The sequence below is a fragment of the Simochromis diagramma genome, unplaced genomic scaffold, assembly GCF_900408965.1.
Source record: "Simochromis diagramma unplaced genomic scaffold, fSimDia1.1 OVJJ01000802.1, whole genome shotgun sequence".
NCBI lineage: Eukaryota > Metazoa > Chordata > Actinopteri > Cichliformes > Cichlidae > Simochromis > Simochromis diagramma.
The window spans coordinates 11,846,835-11,868,615 of NW_024387492.1; the positions used below are offsets into that span (position 1 = coordinate 11,846,835).

At 38.6% G+C, this 21,781-nt stretch overlaps 1 protein-coding gene across 1 annotated transcript in view; it reads right to left on the minus strand.

Moving 5' to 3' along the window:
* Nucleotides 1–17,502: 17,502 nt before the first annotated feature.
* foxo3b (forkhead box O3b) overlaps nt 17,503–21,781 on the minus strand; it is a 43,480-nt gene continuing 39,201 nt past the window's right edge. The window contains exon 4 of the mRNA XM_040017709.1: nt 17,503–20,727. The gene's annotated coding sequence lies outside the window, so the exon portion shown is untranslated. The remainder of the gene's footprint in view (nt 20,728–21,781) is intronic.

Consider the following 21,781-nt stretch of genomic DNA (forward strand, 5'->3'; position numbering starts at 1 on the left):
GACTGACAGAAAGCACTTAGCTCTTAGGACAGGAGCTTCTTCAAGCTGCCATTCATTCAGCTCTCTTCATACTTTCTTTTCACATATTTAATTCTAATAGTTTTTTCTTCTTCTTCATATTTTTTTTTCTAAACTATCAGAACTTGTTTGGGCATTGACTTATTTTGTGGTCTTTCCTCTGTACACCACCACAGTGGTTTTTAAATTAAACTGTCAGGATGTGATTAAAGTGCAGACTTGGGGATAACAAAAGTATTGCTTTAACTACACAGAAATTACCCCCATTTTTATACATAGTTTCCCTTTTTTCAGAGGCTCAAGCTATTTTATAGCCAGGTGAGGCCTGTTCAGTTGTTATTCAATGTGAAGTGTTGAACTTGCATGTAGTAGCTTTTCACTGGAATTTTTAGTATGAGTTCCAACGAGATGTCAGTTTAAGGAAGGCGATCAAAAATCTGATACCTTCTTTAAAGGAGTAAATGCACTAACCAGATTAGCAACATTAAAAGGCCATAAGACAACTAGAGTGGATGATGACAGAATTATTTCCGTGGTTAAGACAACTTAAAACAAAAACAAGATCTAAGCAAGTCAAGAACACTTTGGAGAGTTTAGGCATATTACTGTCAAAGTCAAGAGCCTCCTTCATGAATGGAAACACAGAGTGCTTACAACAAGGTGCAAACCACTGGTTACACTTAAGAACAAGTAGGCCTGATTAAGCTTCTTCTAATATCTAAAGCTTTTGTTAAACACCTTGAATCAAAGATTTTAAATTTAGTGATTGTAAAATCCCTTTCACATTATGACCTCACTCACACTACTTTTTTAAAACCTACTTGAAAACCCATTTTCATTCTTTGACATTTAAATCAGACTGTGTTGTATTATTCATTTTCTTCTAGCTGTAGTTTGGTCAGTGCCAGATCTTTTTAAACATGCTTATAAATAAAAAAGTAAATTGTATATTGTATATTCTGGGTATAAAAACATTTTATAAACCAAAAAAAGGTAAGGTTCCGATTGCCTTGATTTGTTTTCCACCCTAAATGTTTCAGAGTAAAATAAGCACTCTGTGACTGTGCTATTCTTGCTTCCCAACAGCAGTTACCTCAGTTGCATTGCTTCTATGTTGAACTGGAGACATTGCATTGGATAAGTAAAGCCAACGAACAAGTGCTTTAAACCCGAATCCTTTTTAATGGCCAGCAGGAGGCGATACTTGTCGTTGACTTGTGATTGTGTGGTAGCCTTTTGGCTCCCTTGCGCAATGACCTCAGTAAACACTTTCATGGCAACTTTATGGGGTTAACTGCAGTTTCAGGTCACATTAAATGAAACATTAAGTTTATTTTATAAATTGTGGCCAGTATTTGAGTAAAAAAGGGACTATTATCTAGGTTATGCGTATGACAAACTGATGAATAGCCAATGAGCACACAGCCAGAGCCACGCCTTCCACCTCATCACTATGATGGCCACTGTGAAAACGCTTAGCTCAACCGTTCAAAACCGAACTTTATCAACCACTAAGTGGCGTCATGGTGGCTACGTCCAGCTTTTATACTGTCTATTGTCCCAAGCTCAAGCAGCCAGAATTGCTCACTATCTAACTTACACCATTCTTTCTTTTTTAATATCTGCCCTTCTTATAACTTTTGAGTCAGCTTTTCAGTATCCATCTGAGTAATGCTTTTATGAGGCAGCAGGTTGCCATTAATATCATGACAAAAATCAGCAGTGAGTTATTCTTAGGTTTTGTTCGTAGTCAGCAGCTTCTTTGTTGCTGACAGACGTAATAATTATGCTCTGACATTCTTGACTTTTGAGCACCATTGCCAGTAAAAGATTAAAGGTTCATCATTTTGTCCATCTTATGTCCAGTCATAAGATCTGTGATAAAGCAGGTTATTTCAAGAAGGTGTATTTTTTTTGCACACTTTAAAGAAATATAAAGAAAGGAATATTTTATTTTATATTACTTGATCAGTCTTTTTAATTTTTTTTATAGTAAAGCATACTCTAAAGAAATATGTAGCCATTTAATTGTGTCTAGATGCATATACTGTAGGCAGTATTTGTTTATTTTATTTTTAAATGGAGCAGCACTTTTGTGCATGAGGCTGAGGTGACTTTCTGCACTTTCCATCTGAAGCTGAAGTGGGCAGAGAGCCAAGCATCCCTGCTGCCTGTCAGGACACTGTACACAGACATTCAAATAAAGCAGACATGCTGGGCAGACAGCCGCTGTCTTATCACTCATCTCTTTTTGTATGCATGGAAAATAAAACATCCCACATGCATGCTCTTGTATTCTGCATAAACAAGCCTCACCCGGATACTGATGTTTTGAATGCTCAAGATATTTTTGAAGGACAGATGGTCTTATGGTGAACACACCATAGCTTTCACACCACTAGCATCAGATGATAGGCTATTTATCACTCTAAAATCTGTCAGGTTAATATGAGGCTAATAGCAAACTAGCATGGCAATGGTTCTTCCAGACTTCACTCATTTTCTTTTATTTGTTTAATAAGTATCAAAGCCATGATAAGCTGTGTGCTGCATGCACATGAATGTAGATCCATATTTATCATACACATAAGCCAGTGATTTTGATTTTCTCATCCAACTCTTGATATGAGCAGGTTTACCTTTGAAGAGTAGAGTTATCTGAAGGCGAGAGGAACTAGTTTTTGTTTCGCCTCAGATTACCATCATCCTGGCAAATCTCAGTGAGGCGTATCCATCTCATTTAGTATGCTAATCAAAATGCGGGCTGCTCTGCCCTACCTTGATGAAGCTTATATCTTGTTCTATGAATAGATATGCGGCTGAGTGCTGACCTGCCGCCGCGGTTCACCGTGTTCCTTCCCTGCACCGGTCCTCGCAGCGCTTTTCAACAAGGCCATCTGACCACACATGAAGATTTTTCAAATGCACACACAGTGACTGACTCATTCTAGCATGGCAGACTTCTTTTTTTCTTTTTAGCTGCGTCTCTTGTGATTAGGGTTTTAAAAAGAAGAATTAAAAAAAAAAAATCAGTTTAAAAAGTGAGCATCAGGATGTCAGTTTGGCACTTACAATAGGCTTTTCACAACAAGCACCGCTGAGGCTGGTGAAGGCCATCCATGCCTGCTCTGGTCTTTAGCAGATTCTGTCCTTTTTCAGTCTTTGGTGTGCTCACCAGGGTCACATCTTTGAATTTATATTTGTGTGTCTTTTTGTATGTGTACTACAATAACTAACCTTGTCCTTTTCACTTGAAAGGCTTTTTGCTAATTTATGTTACACAACCGATGGTGCAATTATGCTCTTTCATAAGGAGTAAAGGAAAGAAGAAATGGTGTGTCAGCTTTTAAATTTCCATTGCCACTCCTATCATACAAATAAAGTTTCTGATCTGCTGTTTTTGTGCTTGTCTTTTGTCACTTATAAGTTGCTTGAGTACCTTAAATTGAAACAAAGTGTTAGTTATCCTCTTTTTTTTTGTCGGCTTATATTCCTAGTCCTAGAAACTCTGGACCTTATTAGTAGCTAAAAAAAACCCTTATTGAATATCATTTTACTACTGTGACACATAATAAGTTTTTAAAACCTTTAACTTCAGTATATAGCCCACTGTGTTGTGTTAAATTAATAATTTTTTGAAAAAGAAAAAATATACCTCTGACATACTCTACGAAAAATGTCTGAACCTTTTTGTGTTGACTATTACGTCCTATAGAGCCCGATACATTTACATTACAGCTCTCCAGAAAACACAGATTCAAAATACATGAAAAACTGAACAATGTGTTTTGCTGTGTTAACTAATAAAAGTAAAAATTACACAGATAAAGAAATAAAATGTGTTCAGAATTTACAAGTTGGTGATGATTCAACTCATGACTCATTAAGCACCATCAGTATGTTGCATAATGTAAAAGTGTTGGCCCACCCCTTGATCGTGTGCAGCCTATAATATCTAAAGTGTATTATTAACATATGCTTTTGGTCACTTCTGTATTTTGTTACTTTCATTAAATATTCTCCTTATATGCTGTCATAAAAAGGTTTCACACCTTTTCAAGTACAGAAATGTAAAAAACTGTTTTCATGGAAGTGAACGTACAATCATTTTTCTCCCAAGGTCAGACTGTGTAATGCTCAGAAGATTTAACCCCCACCTCCCCAAAAAAGCCCAAGAGCCACATTTCAGTCTCTAACTACCTTCATTTAGGTCAGATTATTAATTTAAAGAAAAGCAATGGAAGATCTTGTAATTATGGGACTTGAACCACTGCAGAAATAAAACAAGCTTTAGAACATTTCATTCTTTGCTTATCTACTGGGTATAGCTTAAAGCTAATGTTTGTTTCTTACAATCATGAATTTTAATTCCTGGCCATTTGCCTTTGATTCATCTGGATTTTTAAGAATCTTCCCAAATGTGCCACATTTTTATACTTAAGCCATATCTGTTCCTCTTTCATTTAGAACGAAAATAAGAACCCTATTTGGAAAGGACAGTACATACAGTACTTACAAAATAAGAAAGGGAACTGTTACAGGATGTAACAGTTTGTTTGTTCTTTACAACTGGATTTGTAAAAAGCTTTGGGAAAATTTTAGACCTAAGAGGTACATTAGTGTTTTGCGGGCAATGATGAGTCAAAACTCAAAAAAGAAGAATGTTTGAAAGGGTATTGCTGCATACAGACAGGGGTGACTGACATTGTTTGTCTTTTTTTTTTCTTGGTTATAGTGTGGAAAAACGTCCCCTTTGACTACTGCTTCACTTGTAGATAGACACAAGAAGGCTGACCAATGTGGAAAATAAAACTGGAAAAAATATAGTTGCTCATACTGAGCATTCCCTCCTAAACCACATGTTGACCCCAAACCCCATTTTTAAACTAAAAGTAAACATCTACTAAACACAGTAAACAAAATCTAAAATAGTAAGAAAAAGAAACCCACCAGTAAGACATGCTTTTTCAATTGCATGTCATTTTTCAGGAGATTTTATGGAGGTCCAAAGTAACATTCACCATATTAACTGCCACACAATATATCAAGAAGAGCTCCTCGTATGTCAACCCCCCCCCGCAGATTCTTTACTCCATTATAAGGATCATCCGTCCCTCCTGGGGGTGATACATCTGCTAGTGAGTAACCACACCATCGTAGCTGGCTTTCTTCTAGTATTACAGTAAAACCCTCCTTCCTTCTGCCTCCATGATTCCCCTGCTGCCTAAAAATGAGAAAAATGAGTTGCAAGCATATCTTAATTAAAGTCAATGTTTAACAGCATTCATTTAATACACACATAAACAAAGCACAGATGTGCATGTGCAGGCTCTCATGCAATGGTGGTTATGCAAGTTAGAGTCCAAAGCCACGAGTTTTACTGTACATGAAGCCCCCCCCCCGCACAGCCTGCACGCAAACTTATAAACACACATGTTACGCAGGTGAGAAGAGTCTGGGAACTGTACAGTCACACAAGTTTAAACAGAGGGACGTGGGCACGCAAACACATGTGCATGCTGCCTAACATATTATGAGGACAAAAATACAAATGGACATAAGATGGACATTTTTTGAGATGTAAGATGAATTTAGAATGAAGGCAATTAAGGTTCAGTTTTCAAAGCATCCCCTCTTTTTCCACACGCTGATGAAAACCAGGCAGCATCTGTTTTATATGTGTTTGTGTAGATTTGTATTAAAGTCTAATTTCTCTTAATGACTAACAGGAACCTTCGGGGTGAGAAGTATCGCAGTGGATGCTGACTTCACCTCTCAATAAGCTCATTCTTTACGGTAGATTAGCTTCTCTTTGTCTCACTGGCCAGCACACCATCAAAACCATTACTTAACCTACTAAGGAAACTGGGTGCACAAAGGCAGGGAAAAATGGAGACGGGGAGTAATGAAGCAATATACGCTTTCCCTGGTGGTTTTAATGTTGAGTGCTGGCCATAATTCACACCAGCACACACATGCACACACACTAACGCAAGACCAAATTTATGCACACTCATACACGCCTGTGCACATGCACAGAAAACAATACTTTTATCTCGCTGGCTGTGTCTCTGTCTTTCCTACCCTCCATTTAGGTCAAAGAAGATATACAGACGTGTGAAACAGACTGCCCTTGACATTGTGGGTTGACATTTCTGTGCTGGATGGGGGTGGGTGAGGATCTACACTGACCTGATTCACCCCCATATTAATCATTGTTATGGTACAGCATGACATTGATTTTTCAGAACGAGTGCACAAAACTGCTGTGAAATAATCTTGTTTGGTTACAGACGAGTTTTGTGAGATTTTTTCTTTTTATTTCAGTGTAACCTTTATGGTGAGTCTTGTACTCTACAATTGATAGAAGCTTGATTTCAAGCTTGGTTTAGACTATGTGACGGCTTGATCTGTTTCAAAGGGAAAACCTTACTGTTGCTGTCGAGGTACCATCGAATACATTGCAGGCTCATAATATTTTTGACGAAGAAAAAACCCGTTTTTTTTCTCTATATTAATACTAAACACACATATGTAAATATACTAATATCAATTTAAGATTTTAGAACTAGACATTAGGTGATAATGGTGATGATATCAGAGTACTAAACCAAAAAACAATAACCAAAAAAGTGTATAATAGGAGAGATACAGTCACGATAAGAAGAAAGTACAACCTTGTTTATTTCTAAAGTTTTACATATCAGGATAAATGTAAAACTTCTCTGGTCCACAGCAGCATCTAAAATGATCTAAAACATCACACAGAATCCAGTATTTGATTGTCAAACCTGACTACACCCCATGGTTTGGTAGTTTGTAGAACCACCTTCAGCAGCAATTGAAGTCATGGTTTTCTGTATGATACTCTGTCATTGTGGATGAATTTTGGCCCACTCTTCTTGCCTATGTTGTTTCACTACATTGAGATATTGAGATTTGTGAGCATTTGTTTACAGCATACACTTAACTTACACTTAACTTACAACAACTATTTTGGTGAAAAGCCAACCATGCTAAACACACTAACTAACTGAGGCCTGTAGCAACCGAATGGTAGCTCTTGGGCTTTGCACGGTCTGACCTTGGAGTGAATTTGCTGGACGTCCACTCTAGGGAAGACTAGGAATTGATCAACTTTAGGTTGTTTGGAAATGACCATATAACCTTTTCCAGATTGATGGCCAGCTGCAGATGCTTATCTAAGATCACTGCTGATGTCTTTCTTCCTTGATAACAATCACCTGAATGCTCTAGACCAGCAAACTATTAAAAGCCCTGCTTTTATAGATGCTTTTATAGGTGCTTACATGTGCTGATGACCAGTTAATTAACTGCACATGGCTTTTACTTTCCTGTGTAACTAACGTTGTGTACTGATGTGATGATTAGCAGCAAGAAACTCCTGGTTCTGTTTGGGATTTACATGCTCTCTCCTCCAGGTACTCCACAGCTCAATGACATGCATTTTGGGTTAAATAGCTGTTCCTGCTATAGGCAGGTAACTTGTCCAGGTACCCTATAATAGCTGGGGTAGGCTCCAAGAACTGCAGTTTTTTTAAACTTAATTTTTCAACACCGGAGGTTGCTGCTCGGTTAGAAGTGACAAAATGTCTCATTCAAACCTCACACATTCAGATACCATGAAATTAACTGAGTGTACTGTTCAGCTCAAGGACTGGATTTAAACCTACAGTCACTGAAACAGCTCATTTTGAACAGCTAATAAAAGCACTGAAGACAGATCAACCTGTTTGGTTTTAGAGCTAGGGACATTTGTATGGTTTACAGCGACTGTGACATATTATTCAACAAAGGTTTGCCAATAAAGGACGCGACTAATCACATCCACACGCAGGCACACACTAAACTATCATAGTGTAGTTATTAATCTGGAGTAATGAACACACAATCTGTGAGGTTCATGTGGGTCAGTGGAGGATGATGCAAGACACGGCCACATATAGAGTATGATGCATAAACCCTTAACATGATTAAATGTAATTATTTCACAAAGTGACCTTTAATGAAGAATTGTTGAGCACTATGCTAGTATGTTGTATCATATGACCCACTGCACACACATATAAAGCAGTCACATGCAGCCTCATGTTAGAATGGGAGGTAATACTCTCAAACCAAAGGCAGGCGGGGGATGGGAAATAGGGTTAGTGGGCTTATGCAACAGGAATGAGCACAAGATGAGCATGATGGCCCCTCATATGAGGAAAACAGGCTAGATGTGTGTGCTTGTGTGTGTCTGTGCGTGAGGAAGAGATGAACTCTATATCTTCTGGGCTGACAGGAGGAGATGAGGGCCGGACAGGCAGCTTTTCTGTTTCCTGATTATTCCACCTCATCTCCCTCCCTGCATCCAACCCAGCATCAGCCTTACTCTTTCTCTGTGTGGAAGCAAAGCGTTCCTGACAGCAGAAAAAGAAAAAGAGAAAAAATACTGAAATGATATAATAAGAAAGAAGTGAGAGAGACGTGAAGAGAAATCTCTGTTAGTGAAATAAAGACACACCTGGGGAGTTTATTGTGTAATATGCAAAAGGTTTTCTCTGATTTTGAATTTGTCGGTGTTCATGAATAAATTAGACAGACACTCTAATAAAACTGAAGGTTCGTCATGTATCACCCAGATTACATCACTTGCTCAAGTCCAAAACAGATCAATGTGACAAAATGAAAAGCATCAATCAACACAATGATTTCCTTTCTTCTCACAGTCCACTCCAATCCTCCTGGTGCGTGAGGTTATCCAGTTTAGTCCCATCAATGACGGAGATAGAAAGAACAAAATCATTCAGGATCCATGGCAATGCTTCACTGAGGTAGATAACAAGAACGAGTGGAAACATCCATCACCCTTTACTGCAATTTTTTTGAAGCTTTTAGCTAATTTTTTTCATCCTCCAAGCTTCACATGATGATTTATTTTCAGCTATTTTCTTTTCTCATTTGTACTAAAAGAGAAAAAACCAATTCTATGGAGTGAAATAACTGGAGAGGCTCATGCTCACCATTCATTCTCAGGTGTCAGGTTCTTTCTTGTAGCGGAGAGATGGAAAACATGAAGTGGTGATTTGTATTATAAAAAATGAAAATGTAACTTTGATGCATATTGGATGCTTCATTTATTAAAGTAAAGCCTTGGAGTCAATTTGTTTCTGAAATTATACACTAAAGTATCTCTTTAATGAAGTATATGGCCCCCCCCCCCCCCCCAACATTATATAACGGCTCTGACTCATCACATAGGTCAAATAGATTTATAGGTTAAATATTTGAATGTAAAAAAAAGTTTCATTTATCCTTTTAAGCTTATGTTTGCTGGAGGCAGTAAGAGGAGAGAGGAAGGAGGGACACATTCCGAGGTCTGTGGCCAGATTTGGATAAGGACAGGCGAATCAATAGAGCCGATCTATACTTCGATAGTCACAGGCTAGTCATTTGGTACAATTTCCTTATTGGACATATTTTTACACTTCCTGTAATAAACATGTTTATTTATTCATACTCAACTATTCTAAGAAGCCCAACATCATCTGCCTTATGCATCTTAACTTAAAGTCCTTCAGCTGATTTTATAGCTTTCAGAGAAATGTTCACACCTGATGTAAAGATCAGTACACAGCAGTGCTGCAAACAAACATAAGAAAACAATCATGATTCTTATTAAAGCACAATTATGTAAATTTCAGGTTTTATGTATCAGGACAAAATACAAAAATTATCTGGTGCTTACCAGGTTCTAAAATTAGGCGAAGAGAACATCAGATTCACAACAACACATGATATATGACGCCATGCCATTATTTATTTAACAAGAATTAGGCTAAAGTGCTGAAGCATAAGAAAGACTAATGCACTTGATTAACTGATCATCAGTATGTGTGAGCACCTCTATGAAAGAAGTTTGGGAGTTTGCATTCGGGTATGTGTTAGCACAAAGTCGAGGTGGAAAGATATCATCAGTGATCAATCAGAGGGTTATGAGGCCATTTCCAAATTCACCCCAAATTCAGATTGTGCAAGAGCTACATCTCAGACTCTACAGGCCTCAGTTAGCATGTTAAATGTTAAAGTTCATGACAGTACATTTAGAAGACTGAGAAAGCATAGCTTGTTCCGAAGGGTTGCCAGGAGAAACCTTTTCCTCATTAAAATGACCATGGAAACATGGCTTAGGTTTGCAAAGTTGCATGTGAACACACAAGATATAACACAAAATATTGGTTGGACAGGTGAGTGCAAAGTGGAGATAAAACTAAATATAGTAGAATCATCACAAACATTTCATTCCAATTCTCAAGCACGGTGGGGGAAGGGTTATGATTTGGACTTGTTTTGCAACCACAGTATGTTGGCACCTTGCAGTCATTGAGTTGACCATGATGAACTCCTCTGTATAACAAAGTATTCAAATGTGAGGCCATCTGTCTGACAGCTAAAGCTTTGCCAAAACTGGGTCATGCAACAGGGTAAAGATCACAAGAACTGCAGTAAATCTACAACAGAATGGCTGAAAAAGAAAAGGTTTAATACTGGCCCAGTCAAAGTCCAGAATTCAACATAAGTGAACTGCTGTGATGGGACCTTAAAAGAGATGTTCATGAACAAACACCTGTAAACCTAAGTGAACTGAAGTGATGCAAAGAAGTGAGAGTGTTAAAGTCATGCTGTATGTGATTATTTTAAGTTATTGCTGCTGATGATTGATGATTCTTTTTTCCTGATACATTAAACCACAGAAATGAAATAGTGTCTATATTTTTTACATGACTGTACAATCACATCTCCAAAAAACGAATTTGGCTTGTTATATAATGTGTAATTAATTGGAAAATAATTCAAACCCATTATTTAATTAAAAACAGTAAAAACAAAACAGATCCGATGTTGAAAAAGAGACATTTCTTGCACGGAATTTGTGCTGCAGGTTTTATTTTGCTCTTCGGGGTAGTCAAAAAGTGGCTGTGGCTGGGATGATGTGAGGGCAGACAGAGGAGACAAGGCTCATGTGCCCCTTTATGACACTATGAATTTTATCGCTTCTCATCCGCTGGTATGACTTTGTCATTTCATTGCACCTCATCTCTTACGTGCATCACATCCTCTGATGATTGCACTTTTGATTTTCCCATATGGATGCACGTGGTGTGAATCCTAGAGCAAAAGAAAGAGACTCAAAAAGCTGCGATTGCTTTTGTTAAACTGATTTGTCGGGCACTATCTGTCAGACTGTAATAATGATTGTTTTATTTTCTTTTGTCTGCTGGTACACGCTCGTTGTGTTTGTGTGTGTGAATCTGTAATTACAAAAGGGCTGTTCAGTGTGAAGAGATCTGGCGTCCCACCACAGGCTGTGAGTGCGAGCTATAATCTGCCTTGATGACGCTGATCACAGTCTGTGAATGGAGGTGTTGTGGGACAAAGCTCAACCGCTCTGTGCCAGTGTGCCATTACAGAGATGACATCATTCCTCTGCAGCACTTAGCCTGCGCATGGACACTGACATGCACGCACACGCACACACACACACATAAGTATCATTTACGACTGCTCACTTCTCAGGTCTCCCCACCCACCTACCCACGGTGTCATGGATCTATCCTCGTGTGGCCAGCAGCAATTAGCATGTGTACTCGCACGTGTTTGTGTTGGTGTGTGTGAAGCACCAGTTCAGATAACGCATAGAGATCAGCCGAGGAGCGAGCTATCAAGATTAAGACAAAGCCACCACATCCATCACTGGGGCAATGTCAGTGCTGGGGGGTGAGAGGCCCACTAATGGCCATATCTCAGCAGATCCATCACATCTTCATCTTGTTTACACTTTGAACCCCACACCTCATGATGACTCACTCCTCATTAGCCAGTCAGTGTGTGTGCATGATATCATGTGTCTCCACTTGTGTGCAGAATAGATAAATAAACGGATAGATGTGCGTGAGTACACGGATACTCTATGTCATCTATAACTCTGTATTCTGTTTGTTTTATCCTTTTGTCAGGCCTAACCTGTCATTATGAATAACCGCACTGGAAACCAGAAGCCACGGTGACTCCTTGTCTCTGGGTTGCTTTTTTTTTTAAATTACAAAGTTATTAATGCTTAAGCTTTTGGTTATGGTCCAAACATTTGCTGTATTATGTGCTGCCCGACCACATGTGACAGTGTGGTTGGTCATACTCATTATGAATGACTAAACCCAAAGGCGGGGTGAAAAACTGTCCATCCAGTGATCAAAGAACAGATTGGATTGGAGTTTAGACTAATGTAGAGGCAAAATCAATGGGGGAGGGGGTGAAATTTCTTTTCTCTAATGTGATGAATTTGTGTTTTAATGAACTAGAGGAGCATTTCTGCTCTGCGGCTGTTGCTTATCACCTTTCAAAAAGGCAGATGCCTTATCTACCATAAGCTATCAGCTAATTCTGTTTTCTTTGTAAAACTGCATGCATGCTTGAAAGGAATGAGTGGCATCAGCATTTCAAAGGCAAGCTTCCAGTTACTTGACTGGCACCTAGCCACTACCGTACCTTGATTTCTTCTTTTGTCAAGTGATAGCAGGTCGCCTTATGTGGTGTAGGAGCTGTCACAATAGACGAAACTATGATTCACACTTGGGGCTTCCTAAACACTGACATCAACAGCATTGTTTAACAGCCTGGCGTGGTAGCTATATTCCAGACCTTTGAATCACTGCTCGTTTACCCTTAAAAATGTTCAGCGTTTAAATGCCTGGAATTGTTAAATCGTTCTATTGAATTAATAGGGATGACAATTTATCCTATGTAGTACTTGCTATCAAGCTATATTAATGGATATTAGCTATTAAAATGGCATTAAAACATGAAATCAATGAAAAATTGAATACAATAAAATATTTCGAAATCATTTGTAATTAATGCTGGATGAACAGATATATACATTTCCTGGTAATGATACAGTTAACACAATAAACTGATAACACAATCATGGCTTTCGTATTTTTGGACCATACTATTATTAATGTAATTGTAATCTTTAAAATTTATTTTACTTTTACTTTGAGCTTGTTGGGAGATACAGAGTTGGCCTGGTGATGGCTGCTTTAGCTGGCCATCAAATATGATTACCCTAGCAAATACAACGTTGGCATGCAAGAGAAACCAGGGTTTAAATGTAACAGTGCTTGATTATGGATGGGTTTCAGCTGTGCAGACTGATTGCAAAGCAGTGAAGATTCAGTGCTAGGTCGAGCCCATAAAATGATAAAATGGGGACCACAGGAAAAAAGGCCACACAACAGGACCTGGAAACACATAGGAACACATAGGAAAATGCTTGTTGAGGAGGGCGTTAAACACAGAAAAGACCAGATGGTTTCTTTTTATGCTATGACTAATGCCTTAAAGCATCATCTGTGTGTTTTTGACTTTCAGAAGGATTATAAGGAACAAACCACCTCCATCACAGGTGACACTGAGAGCAATTTAACCACACATTTGTTTAAAAGCCTCACCTGTGAGACACAATGCCACTTAATCTGGATGCAAACAAGCAAATGCAAACCCATATGAAAAGACCTGCACACACAGCATGCTATCGCCCTCATCGGTTTACAGTCTGGAGATAAGAGGACATTGGTGATACAAAATGTAAAACACGAACACTTGCACACCCACAACCATGGCCCGTTCTTATGACTAACATTTCTCCGATGAATCATCATGTGCTGATTACTGTTAGTGTACAGCGTGTTCAGGTTAATTTCCTACATTAAAACAAAGATGACATTTACCGAATGTGCGCCCATTGACATGGAACAAGGCAGAGACAAATAAACACCCTGTGGGTGGAGATCAAGATGTTGGACAAACAATGAGATAAAGTTTTTTACCTCTGACTTAAAAATTAAACCAGCCAATGAAACAACCGGCAGAAGCTACGTAGAAAATGACGTGTGCATAGAGCTTAGGAATGCACTATTGTCACCTCGCCCAACAAAATCCAAAGTGAAAATTGCTGTGTAATATTTAGTATGCCCTCATACCCGCATGTAAAAACTAAAACTAAAGCTATTCTTAATAGCTGGTCGGTTCAAAAGCACAAAATCATGTAAATGAATACAGTTTTTTTGCCTTAAAATAGACAGAAAAAGCAAACAGAAAGGTTCAGAGGCGTTTTCAATAATTCAGTAACCTCACTGACCTCACACAGACTGGTGTGACTACAGCCATGCCAGACAAGTAGTCAGTCAGGTGGCTGCTGAAATGTGACTTTGGTATTTGTAGTTGTGGCGAGCCTGCTCCCTCAGTCATAACATATCTTTGACTATTTTGTAATTAACAGTGAGCCTTAGAAGTTTTCTTTTTCAGTTCTTTTATTTGTTATGAAATGCCTCTTCTTTATGAAAGAGCATTTGAAGTATCTGAGGGTGAAAGGACTTTGTTTGAGGTTCTTTTGTGCATTTGAGAACAAATGACACGACCGCACTGGCAGAGATAAAGTACCTGATGCATGCAGGTTAGGTAACAATGACAAACAGTGCTGTTATGAATGGACCATACTGTATACGGCAGCACAACGTAGGATTTATAAAATATTTTTGTTTTTTTTTTATACCTGACAAAGAGCAGAAGACAATTTAAAAGAAGACTCTTTGTTCAGGTGCTGTGAAGATATAGCCCACCTATTTATACTGTAACATCTGAAGTTTGTCTGTTGTAGTATTATATCTGATCTGAATATTGGCTCAAATGTACGGTGGCCCTGAGAGGCCAAACGGACTGCAATTTAAGAAAACACCAGCAATGAGAAAAATGCTGCAAAAGCACACAAAACACAATGGAAATAGGAAAAAACAAAACAGAAATTGGAAAAACAAAAACAGAACTAGGAAAAACACAAGGGAAGTGTTTCTGGGGAGACAATAACCCGACAGACCAGTTGCAGGAACCCAAAACATGGTATGCCTGTTTTATCATGATTCATGTAATACCGATGACAGATTTTTAGGCTAAGAGTTAGGCCAACACGCTTACAGCTCATCTTTTCTTTCCTCACAAACCCGATAGATCCTCCACTTCTTTTAAGTGCCTCCCAATGCAATTCTTAGCATATTTTGGTTCCTGCAAGTGGATGGTCGGGTTATTGTCTCCCCAGAAACACTTCCCTTGTGCTTTTGGAAATCTGTTCTTTCCTATTTGTGTTTTGTTTATCCTATTTCCGTTGTGTTTTGTGTGCTATTGCAGTGTTTTTCTTATTGCTGGTGTTTTTTTTTTAAAGTTCATCTGGATGTAGCATAACCAGTATATTTGCATTATGATGATTGTTCAGTGGTTATATATGCATATTAACAATCATGAAACTGACCTAACAGCCCATTGTTAGTCTCTAGTACAATTTTCGATCATTATGCAGATGTACTGTTTATCAGGCTGGGAAAACCTGCAGTCAGCTGAGACTGAAGAAGTCACATGGCTGAGTGTAAAAATCCAGATGAGTCCAGATGAACAAAATCAGCTTTCTGGAATTTCCTTACCTACACGAGCATTCATCAGGTGATATGTAGTGGGTGTTTTCTTGGCACACATTGGGCCCCTCAGTACCAAAGTTGTTTAAACACCACAGACTACCTAAGTATTTTTGCTGACTATGTCCATCCCTTCCAGCATAATAACAAACCATAGCACAAATCATCTCAAGCTGGTTTCTTGATCATCACAATGAGTTCACTGTACTCAAATGATCTCCACAGTCACCAGATCTCGATCCCATAAGGCGTCTTCGGGATGTGGTGGGATAAGAGATTCAAATCATGGATGTGCAGCTGACACATCTGCAGCAGCTGTGTGTTGCTATCATTTCAACATGGACAGAAATCTCAGAGGAATCATTTCGGCACCTTGTTGAATCTATGCCACGTAATACAGTGTCCAGTGAGTGTACAATGTGATCATTTTTAATGACGCTCTGACAAACAGCACAGTAGATTCTTGTTGTGAAGCTCCACGATGACTAAACTTTAGATGCTGAATACCCTAAAATGTTCTACATTTCTGCATATATCTTAAATAGAAGTTCCTAAAGACGATCTTAATGCTAAATGTCAAAGAATTACGGAAACACATTGATGGAGAATTACTAAGCTACATTTAAAGACACTGAAAAATCAACCTCAACAATCTAATGTGTGAATTTTTAACTATAATCATAGAATATTAACTTCATCTTAGATTGCGAAATTCTCCAGATTGCCTATATGACAAGTGGAAAGTTATAATATTAATGTTTAACTGAATTGATGTGACGCATTTGTGTGAAAGTGTTTACACGTTTAGCAATTTCAGTTAACAGTGGTGTGCTTTACCGATGGGGAGTTTTTTTCAGCTTTCCAGTGACGTGCAGATCGCCTCATTACAGTAGCAGTTGTGGGATGAATGCAAAGGTTGAAGTTACAAATAAGTGTCTTTAATGACTTGGAAATGTTAAATCTATTATGCATCGTATTGCTGCACAAGTCACTGCATTCCTCTCTGGAAAAATGAGGCAACAGGACATTTAGATGCCCTGCCTATGGTAATGCTATCGTGATAATTGGATCTTATTTCCTAAGTGCATTCAAGTCTTCTTGTAAGAGATCGTCACTTTAACTGATTGGAATTAATCAACTCAGAAGCCCAAGCCTCCCTTAAAAGGTTCCCCAATAACCCCATAGTTTTATGGATGAGATTACTGTCAGCTTTGAAGCCACAAAAACAGCGTTTGTTTAACCATTGTCTTTATGATCTTTTGTTCTGACGCACTTTGTGATCTTTATCTTGAAAGGAAATCTTAGTCACTTACTTACTTTACACTTGTGCACACCTGAACTTATCAGTTAAAATGCAGATGATATGATTGTGCACATGTCCCACGATTTCTGGGAGTCAGGGCTTTTGGCCCATCTGAGAGAAAACAAGAAGAGGTCAGATCTGTCACTGGAGATTGATATCTGTGTTAGTGTTGCGTGAAGGCATGCTACACTCTGTTTCTGACTGTTCCTCTTCTCCCACTCTGTATGTTACGCAACAACAGAGGAAAAGTACTCGTCCCAGTGTCAGGTATCAGTGAGCTGCTGTACGTCTGCTCTCATTTTATTCGGCCTCACACAAAACATTGTGCAAGATTACTTCCAAGAACTGGAGTACAACATGGAGCTGTTTTGATACACCCAGACTGACACGAGGAAGAGATTTATGTTCTGGAGGGAGTGCACGGTTAAATTTGTTCATGCACTCGTGCTCCAGCACACAAACACACACTTGTGAATATACAGCGCGTGCAAGGCGAGCAAAGCAAGAGCTATAGCGCTTTCCTTCCTGTGCTTAAAATTCCTACTGGGCAATATGAACTGCCAATAGAAAATCTTCTTCTGCACATCACTTGTGAAATATATGAACTTCTAATCTTCTCTTCTGAAAATTAAGTGAAGACAAAGACACAGAGAGTGTGTGGAGCCTCACCAAGCTTTATTTACATGCGCACTATTTCTTATACAAACTTCAAAATTCAAAATGTAATACACAGGAAAATACCCACTAACATTAAGTTGAGAATAAGCAAGATTAATAAAGAGCAAAAGTTCAAAGGGAAAAGTTCAGAGTGTGTATGAAAGGGAGCTGGCCTGGGCTTCTTAACAAGGATGGAAGGACTCATAAGAAGATAATATAAAGAAAATGTCCAAGAGGTGATTAAGGTTTCTAGTGGTATGTGTCTATTTTTGCTTTTCTCAGCTTTAAACCAGCATATTTTGTTCTGCGCGTGTGTGTCGAGCATGAGAGGAGGTCATCTGTGCCTGAATGAAGCAGTGGTTTTGTGAAAGGCCTGCTCAGCTATGACTACGAGAAAACTACCCTCCCAAAGAGTCGATGCATTTTTACACCGAGCCGAGTGCACATAATGTTAGGAACGCCTTTTAGATTTGATATTTCCCAAATTGATAAGAGCTCTTTTCAAAGATGACTGCGTTCCCCGGATTTCACTTTGCCTGTCGTCTTCACAGGAGTAAGTAATTTTAAGTACAGACAGTGTAGATGAATTCAAATGCTTAACAGTTCAGGTGATGGCTCAGGAGTCCCCCTGACAACAGAAAAGACAGATAGTGTTCTGGAAATTTTAGATGTAGCAAGGTGTTGGTAATTCCAGCTTGCTGACATTTTCACTATGTCAGTGTAATGGGTTTGTAATAATAATAATAATAATATCGGAGGATGGTGCAAGTGCTCCTCTTTAAGCCCTGATTATTACTTTTTTATTTTTTAAAAAGGAACAGAGTGTTTTAGCACTAAAAACACAGTGTTCCTCTCAGGTTGAGAAAGGTCCAGCTAGCTCATGCGCTAAACCTCAGTTAGTACAACAGACCATTCTAGCCAACCATGCACACCCACTCCTCCTTCCTTCCTTAGCTTCAAAAAGATATACACGAATCTGTACACTGATATACATGACAGGGAATACACTTCATGTCACTGCCCCCAAATGGAGAAGGGGTCTCCAGATGCTACAACAATGGTGCCTTCCACCATTTCCAAAATCTGGTTCAACAATTAAAATTGCTGGTAACAGTTTTCCCTCCTTACCCGGCGCATGATGTATTTGCTATTTCTTCAAATTCAGAGGTATGACAAACCCCAAGGGTCAAGTACTACATGAGCATATAAGGACATACAGCGAGTAAATATGCATTTCACACGGTTCATAATGCATAAATACATACATGCATACAGTCGGCTGTTCTGTATGCACCGCGAGGAGCTACAAACCCTCGTGAGATTAATTCAGTTGAAATAAAACTCCATCGATAAACACGTACACACGTTAACATGTATTTAGGAGATACAGGAAGTCACCTGCAGGAGCACCAGGCGTGTCCACGAGGGGATCTGTGTGTGTGTGTGTGTGTGTCAAGAGTCAAACAAGAGGAGAAAAAAGCTATGACAACAAAACCAAAAAACAACAGGCTGTGTGAAGTAATAATCCTGACATTTATCGTCCTTCTAATTCTTCATCCTGGTGGCCAAAAGTTCACAGGTTACAAGTTCAGAAACACAAAGAAAATATGTTTCCCCCCCCCAAGAAACATTAAAATACTACTTGACTGTGACTTGACGTTTCTTAAATGGAAAGCCTTCCTTCCTCACCCCCTGAGTGATTCTGTATATGCATAACAAGCCCCACAATCTCACGACAAGAAACCAGCAGAGCTTAACATGGATCCCTGCTATTTTTTGCTTTTTTTTTTTTTCCCCCGTGTGTGTGTGTGTGTGTGTGTGTGTGTGTGTGTGTGTGTGTATTTTAAGTGTGTGCATACATGTGTGTGCTGTCATTTGGCTGCCAGCATATCCTACTGTTTATTTCAAGTAATTTGGCAATATACAGAGATAGCTTATTGTTTTAATCAAGAAACAAATGGCTTCTAGAGGAATGAGCCTATAAAAGAAAAAAAAAAGACAACAACCTTCTCCCTTTGCTCAAACTTATCATGCTACAAGTGGCCGCAGCTCTAGGCTTCTGTGGGTTTTGGGTAAAAACAGGAAAAAAAAAAGAACAGAAAATATGCACAGCTTCCTCTCAGGACAGGATTCAACACTGTTTATATAGCACCTGTTGTGGTGTGGAAATGTTCACAACCCTAGGACACAGGTTTTTGTTTTGGCTACATCGAATGCTGTGATAAATGACCTCAACAGAACTCACCAGAAGTTAGGAAAGCAATGAGAAGACATACAAGATCTTTTCCCTCTTGAATTTTTACCTGCCCTGCACTATTCTGTACCAGAAGTTTTCTTCCTCTAGTCTTTTGATATATACAAGGATAAAACAAAAGCTGTAGCAATCGTCTAATCATAATATAACCCTCAGTATGCTGCTGTTATTTCAAAGTCATGCATCATATAATATAGAAAACAGCAAGTGCATTGTGTTAAATTGAGGAATTTAAACTTCTGGGGTTTTGGAGATTTCGCAATCTGGGGCAACGTTTCAGTTTGTCTACACATGGACTGAATAAGTGGCCACTCAGTGAGTACGACACTCCCATTTCCACCTTTTCATTTCACCAGTACAATGACTCTTTCTCTACAGACATTTTTGATTAAGAAACAAATATGATAAAACAGGAACTCAAAAAACAACAACAACAACAACATATGACATTTAAAATTACTTAGAACAGTGGGAATTTCTTTTTCAGTATTACACGTCTCAGGAAACCACTGGATCTGATTTACACCACAACATGTCTTGTTTTTTTTTCTCTTTACACTTCAGTGGGAACAACTGCACCATGCTCTCCTTCGATTCTTTGCTTGCCATTTAGTCCTCAATTTCCACCTGAAGACCCCTTTTTGATAAGCAGTGTCTCTTTGATATCAGCAGACTGGGTGTCAAAGGAAAATTGCATAATTCTAAGATTTGTGAGTTTCTTGTGATTGTTAGATGTAGCTTTCATTTTTGCTGTTGTCATTTCACAAGAAGCTTTGAGGGCTCATGCGCAGCATCTCTCGAGTCTGCAGGATCGTTCATGGTTCACCAGTGTGGGAGCGAAGGTAAAGCTCTCAAGAGGAAGTCTTCTTCTGTAAACACAGGGTTGGTTATTTTACATTGTGCTGATGGCAGGTTTGGCAAAAAGGATGTTGTGTGTCCGATCTTCTCTTGCACCACACAGGTCAGACCTGGAATGAAAAAGATATGATTATCTTTTTGTGTTCGTAAGAATGAAAATCTTTTCCCTTCTCAAGGTTTCAAGTCACATTTTTGAATAAGTAGATTGGCAAATGTCACTGGCTCATATTAACAACAAATTTCTGTTCACTGCTGGTTATTTGCAGCTGCAAGCTAAGTGCTTAAAGCTACCACTTCTGCATATGTTTCATAATAAATGCATTTGAATATGAATTATTGAATATATGAATTATTCCTGATCAAGTCCTCATCACATACTTCCTAGAAACCCAAGAAACCAGTGGTTGACTGACATTTCTTCAGCAGTGTGCACATGACATCATGACATCACTGGAGAAACCTCAATTGAAGTTTATGGGAAAATTACTTCTTCTCACTCTAATTAAGACCTCAGTAAACGTTTTGCTGGTGAATTTATGGTCTCAGTCATATTTAATTAAGCATGATGTTCATTTCATAAATGGTAACAATAAATTGAAACAAATGAAGGGAATGTATCTGGGCAAGTCTTCCTTGTGGTAGACAAGTTGCTACTGTTTGATTATGCAGCTTTACTGGGTTCTTGGTCATATTCAACCCTCACTCATGACTACAGGATTTTAAAAAATTGATGATAATGGCCAAAACTCCCAATTCAAAGCTGCGAAACAACATCTTCAATGTCACAACATCATGGCAGCTATTTTCATCTTTTACAGACCAAATACTTATTTCACTCATGACAAGTAGATCAATTTATAACCCCTATGGGTGATATTCTTCCTCTGTCAATCAATTGAAACAACCTTTAAAATAGACACTGCTTATTTCTTTATAAGTGAGCAAACTTACAAATTCAGCAGGGGGTCAAATAATTATTTCCCCAAAATGTATATGCAGTCCACATCCTTATTAAAAACATGTAACATGTAAGGAAAAAAACTGCTGGAGAAGTTTTTTTTATTGTGTCAATGTGATTTAGGAAGAACAATTAAGGTTGAAGTGGTTCAATAAAGAAAACACCCCAGTAATTTTGTTCTGTGAAGTCCTTTCTTGACTCCTGTT